Source organism: Lepidochelys kempii, chromosome 3, assembly GCF_965140285.1.
Source record: "Lepidochelys kempii isolate rLepKem1 chromosome 3, rLepKem1.hap1, whole genome shotgun sequence".
Taxonomy (NCBI): Eukaryota; Metazoa; Chordata; order Testudines; family Cheloniidae; genus Lepidochelys; species Lepidochelys kempii.
Genome location: NC_136382.1, coordinates 204735528 through 204758668, shown reverse-complemented (window position 1 = coordinate 204758668; position 23141 = coordinate 204735528).

Sequence of the window (23141 nt, the reverse complement as noted above, 5' to 3'; positions counted from 1 at the left end):
CATCATACCATCTCCTCCATAAACTTATCGAGTTTAATCTTAAAGCAAGATAGATCTTTTGCCCCCACTACTTCCCTCGGAAGGCTATTCCAAAACTTCACTCCTCTGATGGTTAGAAACCTTCGTCTAATTTCTAATCTAAATTTCCTAGTGGCCAGTTTATATCCATTTGTTCTTGTGTCCACATTGGTACTGAGTTTAAATAATTCCTCTCCCTCTCTGGTATTTATCCCTCTGATATATTTATAGAGAGCAATCATATCTCCCCTCAACCTTCTTTTAGTTAGGCTAAACAAGCCAAGCTCCCTGAGTCTCCTTTCATAAGACAAGTTTTCCATTCCTCGGATCATCCTAGTAGCCCTTCTCTGTACCTGTTCCTGCTGATGCCACCGTTTATCCCTTTTCCTGTGGTAATGGCTCCATTTGACAGCTCCACATAATACCTCAGCTTAACGCAGCCATAAGTTTTCAAAGGATGTTTGATGAGCGCGTGGGCAGAGAGGGTACCTTAGGCCAACCAAATCAGTGGGGTCTGCCACTTGCCTAATGACGCTGTCACCTCTGCTCTTGGGAGACCATTCAGTAGTTGCTCTCACTGCTAGAAGAACACATACCTGATGCTCTGCCAAAAGTGTCCTTTGCTGCATATGTGGGGTCAGATTGTGCCACCCCTTACATGGACTAAGAAGTACCTTCCTCAGTAAGGAGAGCCATAGAAATGAATTGCACCACTTGTGGAGTAAAGGGCTTCTCCATGTGAGTAAGGGATGTCCACTTTTGGCCATCAGTGAAAACAACCTAAAAGCACTGTTGTTCTCCCAGTTAAGCCTCTGGTCTCTGCTCCATATCTCCCTGATGCATAAGAAGGTGAATATCTGCTTAAGGAAGCCATTTTAAACTTCAACAAGTTTCCCCAAAGGCCCAGAATCTGCCAGCCTTGCTTATGAGGAGTAGTATCTCACTGTGTGAGTTGTCCCGTTGATTTCAGTGGGACAGCCAGAGTAAAATACTACTTTGCATGAGTAAGGTTGGCAGAACTTGGCCCTAAGAACAATCCAAATAGATGATGGATACATTGTTTAAAACAATGTCAGGCCAGATTCTCATCTGATGTAAACTGGCATTGCTTCCTGGAGGTCAGTGGAGTTAGGCCAGTCTACCCCAGCTGAGGATTTGGTGTGTAACCCTTTAACTTGCCATCCAATCCTGCAAGACTGTCACACACACAACTCCATTGAGTGTTCTGCGAGTGAAAGGGCTTTGCAGGACTGCCCTGCCTTACGAAACCTGCATATTGCTTTGCTTCATGGGGTCAGAGATTCCTCCCCACCGAGGCTTGCCTCAAGGACTTTGTGTCTCACTTGTACGTTGGAGAACTGTATTCTTTCCATGCACTGTATAGTGCTCAATGTACCTTAGTGAAACAGAAAGCAATGTATGGGTGAACGATGAAATTCGCCCACAGAACAAGTCATAGGTGAGTGCCCTCCTTGGGCTGGCATGTGGCATTAGCGAAAGCCCTGAGTATGGGTTTGCACATAGATACATTACCCTGGGAGCAACACAGGGAAAGAACTGTGACAGTTCCCTTCCTGCTTCCTCACTGACCTTTCTTGGCTAGCCCAGCAGCAAATTATGACACTTCCCATCCAGACTCAGGTGTGCCGGCTGGCCAACTGGGAGGAAGATTCAGGGCTTTGCATCATCCCCACCCACTCCATCTGATTGGATAAGACTAATGGGCAGGCAGTGCCTGGTTATTCCTACACACAAGTAGTCCATGCAAGGGCATATGGAGGGGTGGGGGGCTTATTCCGCATGCTCCTGCATGGTGCAGTCCAGGGTACAATCTAGCCTTTCATATTCACTGGTAGAAGTTTACAGCCCCTGGTGGGGAAAAGGCTTAAATTGCCATTTGGCTGGCTGGCTGGCTGCTCTCCTCTGAACAGTGAAAAGCGCTCAGGAAGGATCTGACCCAAAAACCCACTGAAGTCAAGGAAAAGATTCCCACTGACTTTTTAATGGGTTCTGGATCAGGCCTGAATGGGTTTTGGTTGGCCTCTGTGCTGACCTTCCAAAAGTGAGAAATGGAAAATGAGGACTCGGGGATTTAGAACAAAGGGATCATATCTGTTTGAGTGCGCTACTTGCTTGCGTCTCCCAGGGCAGACTCCTCTTCTATGCTATGATAGACATGTCTTGTAGGCATCCATTGTTTGATCCACTGACCGCCGGACTAGCTGACTACGGGATTCCTGAGCTGAGGTCAGTGGTATTTTCGCTCTGTTGAGACTATATCCTCAGAACTCTGGCACCAACTGACTAATATAAACACTGTCTGAAGAGGAACAAGTATGCTGTACTTGAGTAATGTTGTAGCTAGATTGTTTTGATTGTTTCTACTAAGTCACCTGTTTGTTGAACTTCTTCTTTTAAAGGATTCAGATGTTGTTTATAAGGGCCAGAATTACTTGACTACTATTTTGTCAATGGATCTGTTTATAGTCAGTCTCTTTTTATTTTTTAAATACATGGGGCAAATGCTCAGCAGGTTGATGTTAATGGAATGATGCATATTTATACCAAATGAGGTTCTAGCCCTAGATGGCTGAGTATGATATCATTGTCCAGCCATGTGTTTACTGCAGAGTACAGTAAGCTGTATTTAGCCAGAAACATTGCTCCTCAATTCCACTGGCTGCATCCACACAAAGTTCTGGTCTTATCCAGCTCCTGCAAACTGCCCTCTTCCTGGAGGAAAAGTTACAGATTGAGGGTCACCACTACAAAAGGTTTTTTTTTCTCTCCTACTGGTAATAGCTCACCTTAAGTGATCACTCTCGTTACCGTGTGTATGGTAAAACCCATTGTTTCATGTTCTCTGTGTATAGAAATCTCCCCACTGTATTTTCCACTGAATGCATCCGATGAAGTGAGCTGTAGCTCATGAAAGCTTATGTTCAAATAAATTGGTTAGTCTCTAAGGTGCCACAAGTACTCCTTTTCTTTTTGCAGATACAGACTAACACGGCTGCGACTCTGAAACCTTCCAAGGAAGGATGGCCCCAGTGCTTGGGCAAGTAGCCTCAGACTTGGGAGAGCCAGATTCAATTCCTTGCTCTGCCACAGATTTCTCACGTGGCATTGGGAAAATCACCTTGGGCTTGTCTACATCCAGGAAAATTAATCTGAATTAATTGAAGGGATAAATTTGAAGTGGATTATTTAATCCACATCGAAGGGTGTTCACACAGTGATTTCCACCAGCTGGCCTTGAGAACTGGAATTGCACAAGGAACAAACTGGCCACAGTGACTGGGGTGGAGCAAGAGGAGTTGTGGGAGAAGCTCTTCACAACAGTATGGGCATGCTGTTGTCAGTGACTGGAAGCAAAGCCCCATCTTTGTGCACCACCCATCTAACTACTTAGCTGTCTTTGGAGACATGCTGATTCCCTTCACCTCTTCCCTCCAGCTGTGTGGGTTTCCCTACCCCACAGCTGCATTAGCGCTCAGGAGAGGACCAGGGCGGGAATGTCTGAGTCACATGACCTCCTGCAGCTACTCCTGGATTGGTGTCGTTTACACATTACCCTGTGCTCAAAGCTGTTCCTAAAAGACACACTCTAGCCCTAAATTTGTTGACTAACTCGTGTGCATTACTCACTCAGCCTGCCATTCTACTGCTGGACCTGAGCCTCCGATTGCCCTGAATCAGTGACGCCCTGCTCACAACCATGGGCAAATGCACTGATAGCTCGTGCCTTGTTTCCAGCCCTGCTCCTCCCTTGCCTCATTCCAGGTCACCCAGTTCTGACCCGTGGCTCTGACTTTCTGGCTACCAGCTCCTGCTCTAACTACTAAGCCTGCCTCCTGCTCTAACCAGTAGGCCTGACCATCCACATCCCAGTCACAACACGCTGCTCTTCCCAGAAGTACAGGACAAGGAAGTCTCTGGAGCTTGGCCTCCTTCTGGTCTTCTTCAAGCTTTTTCCATGTGACCACAGCAACCTGACCACCCCATCTGCAGGCCACTTCCTCTATTTGTCTCTCATTGGTGGAACAGCTCCTGGGGAGCAGAGCTTTGAGTGTAGTTTATCTGGTTATCTGTTGTCTTTGGCTTCTGGAATTCTCTCTCCCCCTGGTCTCTAATAGACTGAATTGTTAAACTTCAGGGTGCACTGCAAAGCCTACCTTTTCCTCCTTGCTGGAGAGAAGGTGGATGAGTAGGAGGGGAGAGGGAGGTGGTTTGCAAACATGGTACATATTTTGAGGGGGGTTGATTTGATCTCGGGGTCAATATCACATCTGTTTATTTAATGTACTTTTAAAACACTTCATGAGTTTGGAGGGAGCTCTCTTATTGGAGAGCACTAAATAAATAGGCTAGTTACAGTAAAGCCCTAGGGCCAGGTTCTCATTTATACTAAGACTCCCTTACACTTGGGGCCTTGCAGTGTGTGTCATATTCATATCTTCAAGCTCCATTATACTGCCAGAGGCACCTTGGGCCTGGACTAGACGCAGTTTCAGTACTAATTTAACTATTTCAACTAGAGATGTGACCATCTACCAAAAGTTAGATCAGTGCAACCTGTAATGTGAATGCAGTTATATTGGTATAAAGGGGTCTTATACTGACAGAATGTATTTCCCTTCACTTACCAGGTTAAGCTTGCCAGGTACAAGCAACAAATATACTGTTATAACTGAGTCCAGCTAAGTGGATTGGGCTGATTTAGCTGTCTCATAAGTAAAGTGGTTCAAGTGTTGTGTGTAAACAAGCCATTAGTGTAAATGAGAATTAGGCCTCTGATGTTTATAATGGAGTCTTAAGCCCTTTGAAAACAGGTTTAAAGCAGAGATGCTGACAGATCCTAGAGACCTCAGTGGTGCTGAGTGCTGATGCCTTACAAAGGACCTGGATAGAAATCATATTTCAGGATGTCTCCAGTAACTCATGGTTTTTCAAAAACAAAAACAAAAAACCCACCCTCAATAAGTGCACAGGATGCTTCTGAGAATCCAAATGGATTTAAATGACAATGGGGCACAGCAGGGACAAGGCAGCGACCCCTGCTAGCATGCTTCACAAGATGATTTCAAAGATATCAGGGCAGCTGCCAACCCTGGTTGCTGGAAGAACTCCCCAGATAAGCATCTGGATCCTGCAATTGTTATCCAAAGAGGAGAAACAGGAGGAGTAACATGGGGAAGAATAAAAGCCACTCCCATGACCGATTCTCCCAGAATAATGACACTAGAAAGGCTTTAAATTCATTTTAACAAACCATCTGACAGAGGGGGAAAAATACTTACTACTGCTAATGCATTTGTTGTTATTGATCTTTTAGCAATCTCCTGACCACTTAACAGTACTGCCAACTCTTGTGATTTGATCATGCATTTTGTTATAATTGGTGGCTTTTTTTTTCTTCAAGCTGCAGAAGCTGAAAGCCAAGAGACTGCAGGAGAATCTCCACTTGTTTTTTGTTTTTGTTTGCTTGCTTTTTAAAAGTAAGGTTCTCTGCTTGTCCTTCCAGAGACACTTGAAAATGTGAAGTGAGTGTACTCTAAAGGCACAAAACCCTGAAGGCAAATAACAAGAACCCCAAGTTTATTACTTAAAAAAAAAACCCTCATGATTTTTGGAGCCCGTCCCAAGATTGTTCGAATGTGTTGGGTTGGCCATGCTGTCACTAACAGCCTTCCATCATTATAATGATTAAAGATCAATCAAAAGTGTTGAGTGGGGGAGTGTAATGAGATCCTCTCTGAAGTTGGGAATGGGTGACAAGATGGATCACTTGATGATTACCTGTTCTGTTCATTCCCTCTGGGGCACCTGACATTGGCCACTGTCGGAAGACAGGGTACTGGGCTAGATGGACCTTTGGTCTGACCCAGTGTGGCCGTTCTTATGTTCTTAAGTGCACAGGGTTGCAGAGGTCACTGGCGTGGCAGCTGGGCCTAGGACATCCCACCTAAGCTCCTCCGCTAGAGTGGCCTTGCATGGGTCCTTTATATTGAGCGTGGAATTCATCCCTGTTGAGAGAACCAGAGTACTGCCTAAGAATTGTTGAAGTCTTGCTTATGATCTCAGAAATAAGGCTTAAGTATGATGTCAGCCATGTATAAGCCTTGTTCTGGCTTTCTGCACAGGAATGAATTTCATTCATAGGGCCAGATTCTCATATGCCTACCCATGTCCAGGAGCACCTTACTCATGTCTAGGATCCAAGAATGGTCCCACTGACTTCACAGGGATGGCTTGGGTAGCAGGGACATGTTCAGTGAAGTTGGGTATCAGAATTTTGCCTTTTGTTAATTAAAGTTAGCTCTCTGAGGGTATGACTATGCTGCAGAGATGACCTAGGCCTGTCAATAGTGGGGGACAAGCAGCAGAGTGAGGGAAGCCAGCTTCAGAAGTGTTACTGAGCATGTTCAGTACAAGTCAAGCAGCAAATCTGGAGGGGCAAATGACCACACATGCCCCACCCATTGCCTCTGGCATGGCTTCTCATGGCCCAGCTCAATTGACTCGGGCTTGCAGAGCTCAGGCTGTGAGGCTAAATATTGCAGTGTAGCCAGTCTGTGGCAGAGACCTTTTAACACTGGTCTCCCAAGTCCTAGGTTAACATGCTAACCCTGCTGGGTCACACCTTCTCTAGCTAATTTAACCGGAGATGTAACAGAACGTGAATTTGAGAAGTACATAGCTGACTTTTTTTTTCTTCCCAAATGTAACACTAAAGACTCATTCTTCTTCTCTTAGGCCTGGTCTGTCATTTTGTTTGCAAAACTGCGCTCCAGAGTGAAATGAAACTGCTAAGAATAGACAAAGCTGGCAGCACACTGAGTTAGGGTTTAACGCTGTGTTTTGACATCTCGCATTGTTCCGCAGCGAGGAAAATGTTGTACCCACTAATGCGTTTTGCTCTTTTGTAGGGAGTAGCGGTGGCAACGTGTTTCCTTTTTGGATTCCAGAATGACCGTATCCTGCACATTCATGATGGTGCAACTTGTGATAGCAAGTCTGCCCCGGGATATTTCTTTAAAAGCCCAAGTGATTCACAGCCTTCTTGAGGACAAATGTTAGTGATAGCTCAACCCCGCTAGCTCTTCCCAACTGCCCACTTTCTTCCTCCTGGCCCCCTTCACTAGCCAAAGCCCTTTGAAGGCAATTGGAGTCTCTGGGGACTTCAGCTGCTGAGTGTTATTTCCCCCCATTTTATAGATTGAGGAATGGAGAGATTAAATAACTTGCCAAAAATTGTCACAAAGCAGGTGTTAGACCCAGAAATAGACACCAAGGATTATTAAGTACTGTAAATTCAATCAGAATCTAGGGGTGAATGGGTAGCATTCATTTTAGTGGGCTTAAGTTTTGCATGGGTCTGTATAACAAACTGTTGTTAGTTATCAGAGGGGTAGCCATGTTAGTCTGGATTTGTAAAAGCGGCAAAGAGTCCCGTGGCACCTTGTAGACTAACAGACGTATTGGAGCATGAGCTTTCGTGGGTGAATGCCCACTTCGTCGGATGCATGTAGTGGAAGTTTCCAGAGGCAGGTATAAATATGCAAGCAAGAATCAGGCGAGGGATAACGAGGTTAGTTCAATCAGGGAGGAGGAGGCCCTCTTCTAGCAGTTGAGTTGTGAACACCAAGGGAGGAGAAACTGCTTTTGTAGTTGGCGAGCCACTCACAGTCTTTGTTTAATCCTGAGTTGTTAGTTGTATTACAGAGCTCCATCTTGATTGGCAGAGAGGGGGACCTATGACACACACTTCCCAGCAGGTTACATACTAAGACCATCCCAGCCCCAACGAGCTTCCGGTTTAAATAGACAACTCAAAGGAAGCATTATCCTGATTTTATAGATGGGGACCTGAGCCACCAAGCATTTAAGTGACTTACCCAAGGTAATACTGCAAGTCTGTGGCAGAGCTGGGAATGAAATCGCATCCCCCGAGTCTCAATCCAGTGCCTTCATTACAAGACAGCCTTTTTCTTCTCCATTTACAAAGAAGAATGCTGCTGTGTTTGCCAGCTACAGGACAGACACTAGATCAATCTTAAGCAGATAGCAGAGTCCCCTTCAGCAGGTAGCTGGGGATTTTTGGGATGAACTAAACCATCCTGTGAATGGACACGCCTACAATGATTTTGGTGGTGTTAGTCCTCGTTATGGGCGTGATTCAAAGCCCATTTAAGTCAATGGGTCTCTGTCCACTGATGTCAGTAGGCAGTGGATCTAGTCCTATGCCAGCAGTGGTTATTTTGCCCTGTGTTTGCCCTGTTCATTATCGCACCCCAGACCTCAGCCTTAGGGTCCTTGTGGTTATTAGGTAGCCAGATGAGCTGGAAGATATTGTTGGAGTAATTTAGAGCATCCAATGGGAGAGGTGCTGTTAGCACTAAGAAGAAATGCTACTTGATAACAGCAATGCTGACCCCAGTATAATAGCCGAATACTAATCCATGAGCCAAACAGCAAGAAAACGCTATTTTTTTATGATAATAAATTTAGTCAGATGAAACTATAACTCCTTTCGGGTGTGAGCCATGTGTTTAAAAATAAGAAGATTGATTGTATATCAGTATTTCTTTATTTATTCTCTGCAAATTCCTGTCTTGGCTTGGAGAAACGGATTCCCATCCTATTAAAAATGGATAGCCCAGCTGTTTTACATACAAAAGGCCATAAATCATGTGGTTTGGCAACGTTATATTCTCCAAGTATTTATCTCCCCATGGAGCAGTGAGCTATATCATTGGATAGCTGGCATTCCTCAATTGCATCCTGCCCCTGTGTGTAGTGTATAGATAGAGAGAGATGAACCCTAACGTCTGGTGGTCGCTCATCTTCCTGGTCTGTGTGTCTGTTCTTATTCACGCTTCCGTTGCTTGACTCAGTGGCGTTCCTGGACACGAGCAAATTGGATGAAACCGCTCCATTTGAAGGCCACTTGGACGTCGCAGCTGGACTAGAGCTGCCTTTTAACGTGCTTTTGGGGCGCTCAGCAATGCAACTGCGCTTTCGCACATGTTCATGTGGACCCAAAGCCAGGGAAACCCTTAAGCACGTGGGAACGTTTAAGCACACGAGCAGCCTCGTTGCCTGTGGCCCAGGTATAGATTGTGAAAGCAAAAGAGGGTTGGTTTACTTCTTCCCCATACTGTGCAGCTGCCATCCAGCCCTACAACATACATTGCTCAGATACCCTCTATCCTCTGTACAGCCATGGGGAAACAGACTCCTAGTAGAGCAGTGTTAATGCACTGTACCCTGGCCAGGGCCGAGAACCATGAGAATTCAGAGCTCCGGGCCAGACGCTCAAGTGATCAGCACCCCTCAAGGGCCAGATTTTCAAGCAGGCTTAGCAGCCAGCTTTGCTGGCTATGAACATCCCAAGGGGGGCTGCTAGGGGCTGAGCGCTTTTCAAAATCTAGCCCTTTGTTTAGGTGCCTGAATGGGAGCTGAGCTCTTCTGTAAACCTGGTTAAAGATTCTCCTTTTTTGGTGTACCTCTAACAATAGATCTGTGTTACGTGGGGATGCATGGGTTGGCAAGTTGTAGCAAACTGGTATATTGATGGTGAGGAAGCTCTCTGGACCTAGATCAGATAAGAACCCAGTCTAGGATACAGCCAAATTTCATTTGGGAATTAAGCATTTTTATTCTTTACTGGTATTATGGTAGCTCCTACTGGTGCCTCTCAAGAATCAGGGCTCCATGGTGGTAGGTGGTAAACACACACAATGACAAGACACTTCTTATCCCAAATAATTTACAATCTAAACACCAAGCAGCTGCTAAAATCTGAAATCCTTATTCTTAGAAACAGTCCAGACTAGGTGGTCTCTACGCAAAGGTAATCTTCGGCCCCATCAGACAAGGTAGAAAGGTTGGTCACCACTTGTATGTTTCGTAGAAAGCAACTGTCGCACTTTCAACTGTTGTCTACTATCCAATCAGCAATAGCTATAGCCAGCAAAACATGACTGGGTTTTACTTCACTGGCTTTACAGTGCAGTAGTGTTCCTGGAAGATGCTAGATTGGCAGCCACGAAGCCAGAAGCCCTCTGCTAATCCACAGAACAGGTTCAGCACAGGTGGCAGGATACCAGACTTCCCCAAACTGCTTCACCCCAGTGTGCCTGAACCCTTTCCTAGTGGGAGCTCCTCCAGGACTGGAGGCGCAGGTCAGGCTCTACATTTCTCCTTACATTACCCATGAGCATCAGCAGTGTGGGGTAGCTTTTGTGAGCTGAACATCTGTTCACAAGCGATTGACTGGGACCATTGGCTCCTTTGCACAGAACACTCAAGAGCCATCCAACGGTAACAGCTTTTGATCACTGCTAATGCCAAAGGATAGTACGTCAACAACCCTCTGAGCCATTCAGGTCCACACTGGGTCAGCTTATTGCAGACTTCAGTACAAGAGGGCTTCCCCTCACCTGTAATGTCAGCTCTGTAGCTGAGGAAACAGCCAACAAAAGTTCTGCAAAAATTGCCGTTTCGGAGCTATTCAAGTGCGATGGGAACGGAGAGTTTTCAAGAAGAACCCCTAGCTCTTACATAGCAGCTTTCGTCCACTGGTCACAAAGCTCTTTGCAAAGGAGGCACAGGTGGTGGCATTCTCATTTCATGGGTGGGAAAACTGCAGTAAAGCAAGGTGAATGACTTGCCCAAGGTGTCCCAGTGGGCCACCGTAGGTCCAGTGTCCTAACCACTAAGCCCCACTGTCTCTCTCATCACCTGCACTCCTGTGGCCCAGTATTTGTGCCCATGACCAAAGAAGGCCCCTACACTCTATGGGAGTTCTTTTACTAATTAGGGTGAGTTTCACTATGAAAGGAGGGTGGCTTTGAGGGTCCTTGATAACTGGTTTGTTCATCCAGCTGCAGTGCTGAAGCTGTTTTTGTTCTGAAGAGTTCAGTCACAAGCAGCATTGGGGGACCATATAATATATTCCCGGAAAAAGGAATTCTGGCAATTTCCCCTCTTTGTTGATGTTCAGGTTGTATACTCTCCTCATGAGCAGAACAGATGCAGTCACTGCACAGGTTGTTTTGTTTTAAACACGTTAAAACTTGGGTCAGTAAACACTCTAGTTCAAACATTTTATTGGGCTGCCTGCAGGAATTAATGGGTGAAATCCCTGGCCTGTGTTATTCAGGAAGTCACATCAGAGCACACAGGCCAGGGATTTCACCCATTGATTCCTGCAGCCAGCCCAATAAAATGTTTGAACTAGAGGGTACCTTCTAGAAAGACATTCAGTCTTGACTTGAAGGTTTTAAGCAATCCTTGGTCAGCTGCTCCAACGACAAAACAACAACAATGGTTCCAATAAACAGGAGAAGAAGAAGGATTATTTTGTTCGTGGACGGCGGATCCAGTGCACAGCGGATCCTCCCTCGGTCGCTGTTCCCAGGTGTTCCAGGTACAGCGCTGTATTCAGAACGCCAGCTCACACATCATGCTGGGATTTTCAGTGCTATGCAACAATCTGAATCCCACCCAAGTCTCTCATTACTGGCACAACACGCACTCTCATTTCACGGCGTGTGTCCAGCGGAAAGGGAGGAAGCGAAGTGGAAATAATTTTGTTATTCTGCACACATTACGTTTCTGGCCAAACAGAAAGGAACATGGACAATCCCTTGTGTTATTCCTGGAGAATCAAAACATTTCAGTGACTTTGAGACAATCAGTTTCCAGGAGAAAGACTGGAGGAAAGTACCCTATAGAGACATGGTCATGAGGAAACTGAGGCATCCTGATTCCTGGGGTCCAGTTCTCTGTTCCTGGTATTACACTACCGCAGGCTGGTTTGGAAGTAACACGCTTTTGTGATGTCTAGTTTAGATCTACATGGCTACAGATGGCAGGATTAGGTGTGCATTGTCAGTGCTAAATAACCACTCCTAATTGCCAGCCTCGTGTGCTGATTCCTGGGAGTGAGCTGTAGCACACAGCACCCTGGAGGTGAGAGCTGTTATTCAGGGAGCTCCAGTGACCCCTGAGCCTTTCCATTAACGGGAATGCAACTTTTGGGAGTTTCTCATTTTTTTTCTTTTTCTGCTTTGCATTGTTCAGCAGAGGCACGTCCTCCCCCACCGTCACTCGCTCCATCAAACAGAAACACGGCATCTGTCGGAGACTTCCACCTGGATTCGTCAGCAGTCTAGGCTTTCCCCCTGTGGCCTCCCAAGAGGAATGACCAGACCAAGACACTTTTGGAGAAAGCAGATTCCCTCTCCAAAGGTCCCACTAACGTTCTGTCTCCACTACAGAGTTAGTGCGAGTTACCCACACTTGAGTGAACTCCCCTCAGGTTAGCCTAACACGAGGGGGAGTGGTCACAGGGCGAAATGACACTGGAGATGTCCAGAGTGATTGGATGAGTAGCAGAGCATGGCTGCATCCCCACTGAGTTCCTGACTTAAGGGGCAACAGCACTCAGGCTTCAACCCACCCCCCATTCAAAGCACCACGGAACTCGAGCTAGAGATTTTTGTGTATGGACAGGAATCAAGTTGTAGCTTGAACTAACACAGCAGTGAAGACAAGCCCTAAGCTCTAGATGCGGAGGGAAAAGGTAGCCTTCAAACTGCCCTATTCAGTTCCAAGGGACAGGTGCTGTCCCTTGCAGGATCAGCCATATGAAAAGACTAAGGGCAGATCCCTTTGGGCTAGATTGTACATAGCTGCACCTCCCCCGGCGCGGCCCTGAGAATGTGAAGTCCCCATCCCTCTCCTGCTCCCCCTTGATCTGGGGGAGGAATAAGGTATTTCACCCCTTTCTATTTGTATACACCATGTACCTGAATAGCCTGGGCTTCTCCTGCTCCTCAACCCCTCCCTGCCCCTATTCCTCTCCCCTGGCAGGAGTCACAATCTGAGCAGGGGAGTGGGGACGGGATACTTCCCTGTAGTGCCTTGGGCTGTTAAAGGATTGTAACAATCTAGCCCTTAGAAGTCAAGGACCAGGCTATTTGTGTAATTGTAATGGCCATGGGTTTTCCTCCAATTTGTTTTCTTTCTGGAGAGGAATATTAGAAAACTAGAGCTAGAGAATGAGAAGGAATCCCAGGGAGAGAGAAGAGAAAGCTAGCTCTGTAATGATTTGGGACACTATTTATGGTAAAAAGGTCTAGTAGTTGTTCACACAGGTTAAGCACATCACAGCCTTTGTTGGGGTACAGTGCAAGGATCAGCTGTACCATTTGGGGGCTGCATAATTGCTTTAAATGTTCTTTGGAGTCTAAAGTCTGCGCTTAATACCTTAACAGCAAGTGGGGGCATAGGTCTTTCCCCAAGAATCTCTCCTTCCCTTTTTACTATAACTTTGGCATGACTGGCATGTCTCCTCTTATACAACACAAGGGAGGTGGAGGAAACATAGCTTTTCCCTGACAGAACTTTACTTTTGGAAATTTGTTTTTCATTGCTCAAAATTCTGCCAAACCAGACTGAAATAGTTCACAGAACTAATCCTGTGAATAGGGTTCTAGGGAAACTATGATAGCAGCTTATAAATTCATGTCAGGATAAAAAGTAGCATTTTTTAAAATAAATTTAGGGTCGTAAAAGAACTTCATAGCGATCTGTAACACAGGCAGTAATTTAAATCTATACGTCTTTTATCTACAGTCCCCACGATGATCAATTGCATTTGTCAAATGCTGAGAGGCTGTATGTTCTCTTTCCCCATATAAATCATTCTGTATCTTTGTAAAATCAAATAGAATTAATATTTAAAGTTTCATTGCTTCATATTTCAAGTTGCAGATCATTTGTCTGAATCACAAAGGGCATACGTGGCATTAAGTAATCAGCATATGAACTTTTTAATGTTCAACAGAAAAGCAAATGTATCATTATTAGGAGTGATGTGGGAAAGTTACATTTTCTGTGTGCTTCTATTGCCCACCCCAGAGTGGGTCCTAGATCCATGAACAATTTCCATGGAATTTAGAGAGAGCAATCACTTGCTAAGGGCTTGTCCACGTAGGGAAATTAACCAGCATAGCTATTCTGGAATAAGTATTCCACTGTTGCTATTCCAGAATAACTTTCTCGAGATAAATGTCCAGAGTAACTAACCCAGAATAAAACTAGTTTAAGTCACTCCTGTATTTTTAGTGCACTACTCAGTGCTGTTCGTTGCCCTTGTTAGCAGTCATCATTCAGTTTAAGGGTGCTAGAACGAGGGGGGCCAAAGTGCCCCCTCCCGCTATGTGGCTGGCTGCTCTGGCAGTGAGCCAGCTGCCCTCTCTTCTGGTGCCACAGCAGCCCCTGGTGGGCAAAAGGTGTAATTGCAATGCATCCCTGGCAGAATCTATTATTCTGAGAGGGGAGGAGGGTGTGTGGAATCTGTGGGGGACATGAATTCTGTGCTTATGTTTCTTTTGCTAAAAAGCGGGGGGAGGCATGGCCCCTGGCCCCCCCAGTTTTGGCATCGGTGCCATGAGTGCATCAGCAGGGTGCTCCTGGGCGAGCTTTAGAAACAGGGCCAGATCCTTGGATCTGTACTCAAAGGATCCTTGGGTCTCTACTGAGAAGGGAGCCCTGGGGAGAAGACGTGAGAGGAGGGGAGTCAGAATGTCACAGGAGTGGGGGAGGAGTAAGAAAAGAGGACATTGCAAAGGGACAGCAACACCCACAAGATACCAGAGCGGGAGCAGGCCTGACATGCCAATCCACTCCCCCAAAGATGCTTGAGGGGAGAGCATGCCTGTCCCCTCGTTCCCTGCTGACAGATAACTGGCCACCACCAAAGCAACGATGGTGGGATTAGTGTCTGTTGGAGGGAGGTGAGGGGTTTGGTGGAGGCCTCTCTAGGGCAGGAGAAGATTCAGGGACACAGCCATGCCTCTGGATGCCAGGTCAACCCAGTGCTGAACTCCAGACCTTTTTAGTTGCCACCTTTGCTGGTTCGGGGACGTACCTTTGCTATGTCGAGGCCGGTTTTACGTAGGGTTAACGTACTGTACCCCCAGATTCCCCTTCCTCTCCCTCCTCCCCCGGCAGTGTCGTCTTTTGGGGAACCTGAAATATGGTAAACCCTAGTTTTATGGAGGCTTCCATAACATTCCCTCGTTGCGACGTAACATCCTCCCGCACCAGCGCACTGGTACTGCACCTCACACATGCTGCTGACTTCTTCGTGTTTTAATATTAAATCATTCTCTCCTTGCCCCTCCCCCCCATCTAACAGCGAGGAGGAGGAGGGGAAGAACCCTTCACTTTTTTTTTTTAAAGTGGAATGGGCAAGTGAAGGGTTAAAAGTTCTCCAAACCATGCTCAGCCTCAATCTTCAGCCCCTGACTGGAACTTGGCAGCTCTGCTTTGGAGCCATGAAGAAAGCAGCCATCTGCTCAAAAACACCATGGGGGTGAGGTGGGACTCTCAGCCCAATGCTATTTTATGTTGTGGGTTTCTCAATTTTTCTGCTAGGAAAAGTAAACTTAGAAATAGTGGGTGGTTTCCTCCTTCAAATCTGCACACATCATTAGCAGCTGTCAATCCACACCCTGTATGTCCATCCAGCCTTACTCCAGATGTCATCTGTTCAAATGATTTAATTTTAAAGAGCCAAATTCCCAACTGGTGTGAATCGATTTTGCTGCATTGGAGTCCAACTATTTTGATGCCGTCTTAGCTTCCTCTAAGAAGACAAAAGTACAATCGAATCATTTTGACTGAGGTCCCACTAAACTCAGAGAGGGAGCCAAGGAAGGAGGATAGGAAGAAAGTTATACAACAGTGGATGTTTTGCTGCTTTGTGATATTTCACAATTGCAACACAGACAAGAAGCTTGTTGCAATGTTCAGTTGATAGCTCTGATCCAGGAAGGTGCTTAAGCATGTGCATAATTTTAAACACGTGATTAACCACTAATGTCTGCGGAACCACTTGCATGCTTAAATGTATGCATGTGCTTAGGTGCCTTGCTGGATATAGCAATAAACTATACAAACAGCTTTACCTTTAAACAGGGCCCGATCCAAACCACTGAACTCATTGGGAGTCTTCCACTGACTTCAGTGGGCTTTGAAGTATGTCCATCTAAGGATCTTTACAAACCTAAGAGACAAGGTTGCCCCTTTCACGGGGAGGAGCATATCAAACCCACCTCGGAAGGAACATGCAAGCTGAACTATTGCTTTGGATGATGCAGACTGACCCTGCTGGCTGGGGCAGGCCAGTTCCATTGGCTGGGGCAGGGGCCTGGTTTCTGCATCTATTATTCTGTCCCTCCCAGCCTCTTTGGAGGTGGCTTGCCCCTTCTTTGGTGCCAGAAGGGATCAGTCCACGTTCACCACTGTGTGCAGGCATTGCAGCACAGGACTGGATTTGGAAGGGCTCCTTGGCCTTCCCCCACCGCAAACCCATTTAGGGCCAGAGGAAGTCAAAAGTTAGGACATGGAGGATTTAAAGAGTCCCATGCAACCTTAACTCTGCCCCCTTGTGCAGATGCATGGTACAGTCTTTAATCGCATGGTAGCATACTCTCTCTGTCCCTCTGTGAGCAAAGATGGAAATGATATATAACAACTTAGGAAGAGGCTTAGCCTGGGAGAAGAGAAACATGCTATTTTCCAGAGTGATCACACTACTCATCTAGCAAGAATGGCTTTTGTCAGTTCATTTGGGTGAGCGCTCCTTTCTTTAAACATGATATTCTTGACTAGTTTAGGTAAGTGAGTGGCATTTTTACTCCTGCCGGAATTCTGTGCCAAAAAAAAAAAAAAAAAATTCTGCCCACAATATTTTAAAATGCTGCATATTTTTTGTGAAAATAATGCAATATAATCAAGCTGCTTTCAATTATTTTGGTAATTTATTTAAACTACAATACAATGGATGGAGAACGGGAGTGGGGAGCATTGGAGGAATTCCCCTAACCCCCTCTGTCTAATGTAGCTAGTATTGACCTTTTACTTCTAGTTATTAGTCAACAAATATATGCAGCCATATGCTCAGTGCTACATCATAGGAAACTGAAGAGCAAGTGAGAGCTGTAGACTCAAACGCACAATTTGTATTGGCTACTGACCATCTCCAGAAAGGTCAGTAGCAAACAGTTCATGGAGCACATTTTGATAGGAAATTTTTTCAGTCCAAAAATGTATACTAGTTCTAATCACTAAAGCACCATGAGCATTTATAAGACTATATTATCCTTTACAATAAGGGTCCTTTACACCACTCTGGCAATGTAAAGGAGCCTTAAAAATTTTACACCTGTTTTATGCTCCTGGGGAATTCACTAAGAACAATGGGAACAATTCACTAAGCAGGCAGGCTACTACATTCTGCTCTGCCTGAGGGAACAAAGCTTGCCCCACACCTACCTCTTGAGAAACACCCCAAAGCCCTGCCCCTTCACGCTGAGCATGCTGCAAGGACCGAGTGTCTCTCTCTCTCACACACACTCATGACTGTCCAAACACACACACACACACCCTGCGGTGATTTATCTCTCTACCGGCTGCTCTGGGTGCCCAAATCAAACTGCCTGCACTGTTGGGGAGGGGGTACATGACCACTCTTGTGGCTTCCCTTTGCTTCCCCACCAGAAGTCATTTTTGTGCAGGGAAGCAAATAAATCTGTGGGGAATTCTGCATGAATTCTGCACAAGCAGAGTGACACAGAATTCCCGCAGGAGTAAATCACTTTACAGTGCAATTCTTCCAGGCAGTAACTTTTCACCAGAAAAGCATGAAAGAATAGTTTTCTAATGGTCACATTTTGGAGGAGCCAGGACGTAATTAACAACAACAAAAATCAGTGTCAATGATCTAGGTAATTTCTGTGGCATGGCCTTGTTTTTGTTGTATTTTCTGAGCAAAAGCCAAAAGCTCCACATTTGCATAGCTTTTACCGCAGTTAAAAAAAATGAATTTCTACGTGCTTGTTGTATGCAGTGATGACAATTAAACGTTATGGCTTGCTCTTGCACAAATACATGTCCTCTGCACGGTCTGTGGGAAGGAGCTAATGTGTATTGCATGCCTAGACCTTCATGTTTTAGTCGTTGCTGGCAATGCAAGTTTTCCAAGAACATTCCCTGTCGGATGACAGAACCCACACAGCAAATGATCTAACGCTTCATCTGCAGGAAGCACAATCACAAGATGTATGAGCAGGCTCCAGTTCAGTCTCAGAATTTGTGGCAGTGGGGTGAAATTTTGGAAAAGCTGTTGCCAAGGTTAGCGTTGAACTGTTTGGTATACAGGGGCAGGGGCTTTCCTGTCGTTTCAAAGGCAATGTCGACATCAAATAGCTGAGAATGGGGATGTGACTAAGAGGCTGACCACAGACAAGATCTTGAGGGTTTAAACACCAAGGAGAAAGGGACGGAACTAGGAACAGTCAGAGGAAACTGAGCAACCAAAAACTTAGACTGAATGTCTGGAAAAACGTGTGGCTTAAATCAGTCTATTAGTAGTAGCATGGTAATATTTCGACACCTCAGTTGAGCTCTGGGCCCTATTGTGCAAGGCGCTGCACAGACACAGTAACAGCCAGTCCCTGCCCTGAAGGGATTACAATCTAAATAGACAAAACAGGTGGAAGGGGAAACGAAGGCACCAAGAGGGAAGTGACTCGTCCAAGGCCATGTAGCAGAGCTGCAACTAGAACCCAGCTCTTCTGAGTCCTCGTTTAGTGCCTTATTTATTGGACCCTGTTGTCTCTACTGGTCCATGCTGATTTACACCAGCCGGGGATCTGGCCCTACAAGTGACTTTTAACACTGCCTGAGCCTCCAGAGTTTCATCTGGGGATGGTAATCGTGTTTCAGTCCCTTTCCCCAATTTCTGTATTGACTGTATTCTCCTATTTCTTTTTTGTGCTTGTGTCTCCCATTCTCTTGGTCTGTTCTTGTACCCTGCATTCTCCCATCTCTTGGACTCTCTCTGCGCCTTTCCCCACCTCCCCAGGCTTGTGTTTCCCCTTCCCATTTCTCTCCTCACTTCCAGCCCTAGTCCCCCCCTTGCCTTTGTGGGGCTAGCCTATGAATGGGACTGCAGGCCTTACAGGAGAGAAAGAGGACATAAGAACTATCCGCCTCCCACACAAACATGACCTACCCCTGGTCTGGATATCCAGCAGCTCTCTGGACAGAGCAGGGAGGAACAGGAAACGGCCTGTGCTGGCCTGCACAGTTGGTGGAGGCTGGCAGCAAAGTACTACACCCATGGAGCAGGGGGAAACTGAAGGGCACTGTGCTTCAGAGGTGGGTCTCTGGGGCATAAGGCCTCCTTTTTTGCAACACTGCTGCCCTTATTCAGGGCTGTGCCCAGAGATGCAAACTAGTGCTTAGAGGAGAAGCGTGGTCCAGTGGTTAAAGCAGAGGATGAGGAATCATCATGGTTTCCCCATGATCCTGAGCAAGTTTTCTGCTCTATGCCGTATTTGCCCCAGCTGTAAAATACTAAACACCTCCCAGGGGGGTTGTGAGGTTTACTTCATAAGCGTTTTGAGATCCCTGGGTAAGACGTGCAATAAAAATACAAAGTATTGTTATTCATCCTTTTCGGTTTTTTATTCCCACTATCCTGCACCCTGCATTTCACTGTGAACGACATGGCCACTGCCATCCCAGTGGCATTTGCATGGAGAGGCAGACTTCGATACCCAACTGGCATTCTGATCTGATCCACTTTAACAGGATCTCTGATTTAAAAGCCTTGCTACTGAAGTGGGTCGTTTTCTGCCCCTCCTTAGACAGGAGCCAACACTTCAAAGATCACGCCATAGAAATAATGTTATTTTGCAGATTTTGGGGAGCTGTATAAACTGACAAATCAGCTAGAAAAATGATGACATGAGGGCCCGCTCCTGCATTGCTTCAGAGGGTCATAATCACAGCACTCGTCTAGGGAAGACACTTCAGTATCTTTACTACTGGTAAGAAAAATCGAATATGTCCACCATCATCTTTTGCCATGGATTTAAATATTCCAGGTCACCAGTCCGCAGCATGACTATTGATTAGTACAATTTCAAAAACAATAACGACTCTTGGCTTCTTGTTAACAAAAAGCAGAAGGCTGGTCCGGTGGTTAGGGTGCTAGCTAGAGACCTGGGTTCAAATCCTTGCTCTCCCACAGACTTTCCTGTGTGATCTTGGCCAAGTCACTTAGGCCCAGGTTTAGGCTCCTAAATCAGTTAGGCATTGCTAAGCTGAAATATATCCTACTGGCAGTGCTATGGATCCATTCACAGACCAGGTGTCGGTCTGTATCTCACAGGGGCCCATCCCTTGGTGTTAGCCAAAATGGAAGGGATTAAAAATGCAGCCAACATCCTTCAGGGAAAGCCTATGAGCACATGAACTCAGAACTCCTGCGAACACTTCAAATTCGAGACAGCTTGAAAGGGTTATAGAAAAATCAGCATGACGTTGAATATGAGTCCTCCGTGAAAGCACTTGAACAGCAGGATTTCCTTGCTCTGTCAGAATCCATACGGTATGTTGGTCCTCCCCACTGGGTTGATTTGCAAGTTACTAATGGATTAAACATGGCGCACACACACACACGTTGTATGAGTCCACATTTGTCATTGAGATGAGCCACCCTGCATGAATCGGTCATAAAGCTGTTTCTAAGTTGCTTACTTGAGCTCCATGGCACATCAGCTTCTACTTTCAAGACCTGAAGAAGAGCTCTGTTTGTAGCTCGGAAGCTTGTCTCTCTCACCAACAGTAGCTGGTCCAATAAAAGATATCACTCCCCCCATCTTCTCTCTCTCTAATACCCTGGGGCCGACACAGCTACAGCAAACTGCAAAGATCTGTCAAGAGTGGCGCTTCAGAATGGCAAAAGAGATCTGGGATCAAATTGGAAATGGGCCCAATCCAGATTGTTCTGTTCCAGAGCCCAAGGTTCAAGGGTATTTGGCTCAAAAGTTCAGCTTCTGGCCCCTCTCTCTCGTTCGATAAAGAACATATCGACATGTATTTGACAACGGTGGCCTCAAGGGAATGAGGCTGACCATTTTCAAGATGACTTCCCAGAATCAGTGCTTGGCATGGTCTGAATTGCTGTATAGAATTAACGGTTAGTAGAACGGTAGAGCAGAGCTCCGGGGCATCACAATTCTGGGCTCCCATAAAGTCCCTGAAGTCACTGCACAAGTCAGCCCCCAAAATGAGCATCAGCTGTGTGCACCTCTGGCATCTCTTTCCAGTCTAAAGTGTAGATAGGCTAAATTAGCAGAGGACAAGATGGCCATTGGCTGTCGTTACGTTACAATAAAAGCAGCAGCCTGGAAACAGCTATCAGCCCTGCGTGCGGTGTCTCTGGATCTTCTTGTAGGTCTAAACATTCCAAATTCAGATGTTTAACATGGACCCTCTCACTGCATCTTAATAAATCTTAGTGTAATTTGGCTGCACCCACAGGATGGAGCTGTGTTGCAATCAGACGACTCCTGAGACTCCTTATGAGCCTGATATTCCTGTACAGAGATGAGGTACCGAGAAGCTAAACAGGGAGAATGACAGCACCAGAAAGCTGACAAAAGAGTCTATTGAACAGATTTTGTCCCCTGCATTGCTGTGCAAAGAGCCAGCCACAAGTAGATGCCCAGGAGGTCTTGGCTTCAAGAAGAAACATGTGTTGTCTGCTGATAAATTAGGTGCAAGTTATTATGGTTGTGATGACTGTTCATGAGAGTGGAAGCAGCAAGGTCCCGATTCAGCAATGCATTTAACTTGATTCCTGTGGCAGTTCCATTGAGAAGTTTCAGTTAATTATCTTGCTGAACCCAAGAAAGGGGTTCCCTGGTGCATGAGGCAGGGGGTTCCAGAGGTGTCCACATTGAGCTTTTACTGAAAATCTCCCACTGTCGTAGCACCCATGGAGCAGAAACAGGGCTAGGAACCATTGGGAGTGCTTGCACAGACCACGTGCCAGCATTTTTACCAGTGAGCTGCCTAGCCCTGATCTGAGCAGGGTGGTATAAACTCCCCTGTGAGCCTTAGCTAGCGCCGATGGAGACGCAGTGGTGCCACGGGGGGGTGGGAGGTTTCCAGAAGCTCCGTGTAGAATCAGCCTTAATTGCTCAGGAGCAGGAGCTGAACTTTTCCAAGGTCTTGAGGGGCAGAATCAGGAAGCTAATGAATTTCTAAGGAAGAGACCATTTTTTTAAACAATCAAATATGAAGAGGGGAAAAAATATGCAGCAAATGATACATGAGCAGAACTAATTTTGTATTTATGGTTACATTTTCAAACGAGAGAGGTACACAAGGATGTGTGCGACTGCACACCTAGGACATTCAGTGACTGCCATTGTGCATGCAAAATGGGCAAATGAAAGCACAAATAACCAGAATTGCATGTGAAGTTAGCCAATATGCGCAGTACTTGAGCCGGGGCGCTGTACCATGTTATGACAGCGGGGAATGTGTGTATGCTACACGTGCATTTGCACACCTAATTGGTTTGAAAATCAGGACCCTGGTTCCCTAAATGTTCAGTGAAGCAACAGCAGTTCTCTAGAGCATGTTGTGACCTTACTCGTGATCTAAGCTATAGGGTGGAAGCGAACTTCCTTTTTAGGGTCACATGTATCCAAATGAAAAAGAGGAAATTCAGGTAGCGCTAAATGAAACTCTGTCTAGCAGATGTACTTATCTGGTCCCCATTGCCATAGTATCTAAGCACCTATCTATCTTTAATGCATTTACACTTGCACAGCCCTGTGAGGTGGCAAAGTGATATTATTCCCATTTTGCAGATAGGGAACTGAGACACAGAGATACTAAGTGATTTGCGCAAGGTAAGGGACTTGAAGGGTGGGGCATGGATCAGTGTCCACATCCCACTCCCCATCAGTACCCAGTCTGGCCCACGGAAGCTAATGATCCAACCAGTGGACCAAATTTGGTGATGAATCCTGGTCACGTGCCACCTGAGGCACGTTGCACATATGCTGAGAAGGAGGAACTTGAAGCGGGATATCAGACTGGCACTTTAACCACAGCGTCACCCTTCCTCTCTCCAGTTTTGTCCAAAGTAATGCCATCATTTTTCCTCTGCATTGTTCTGGCCACCCTGAAATAACACTAGTGTCCCTGATCAAGCAAGACCATCTGATGTATGAACA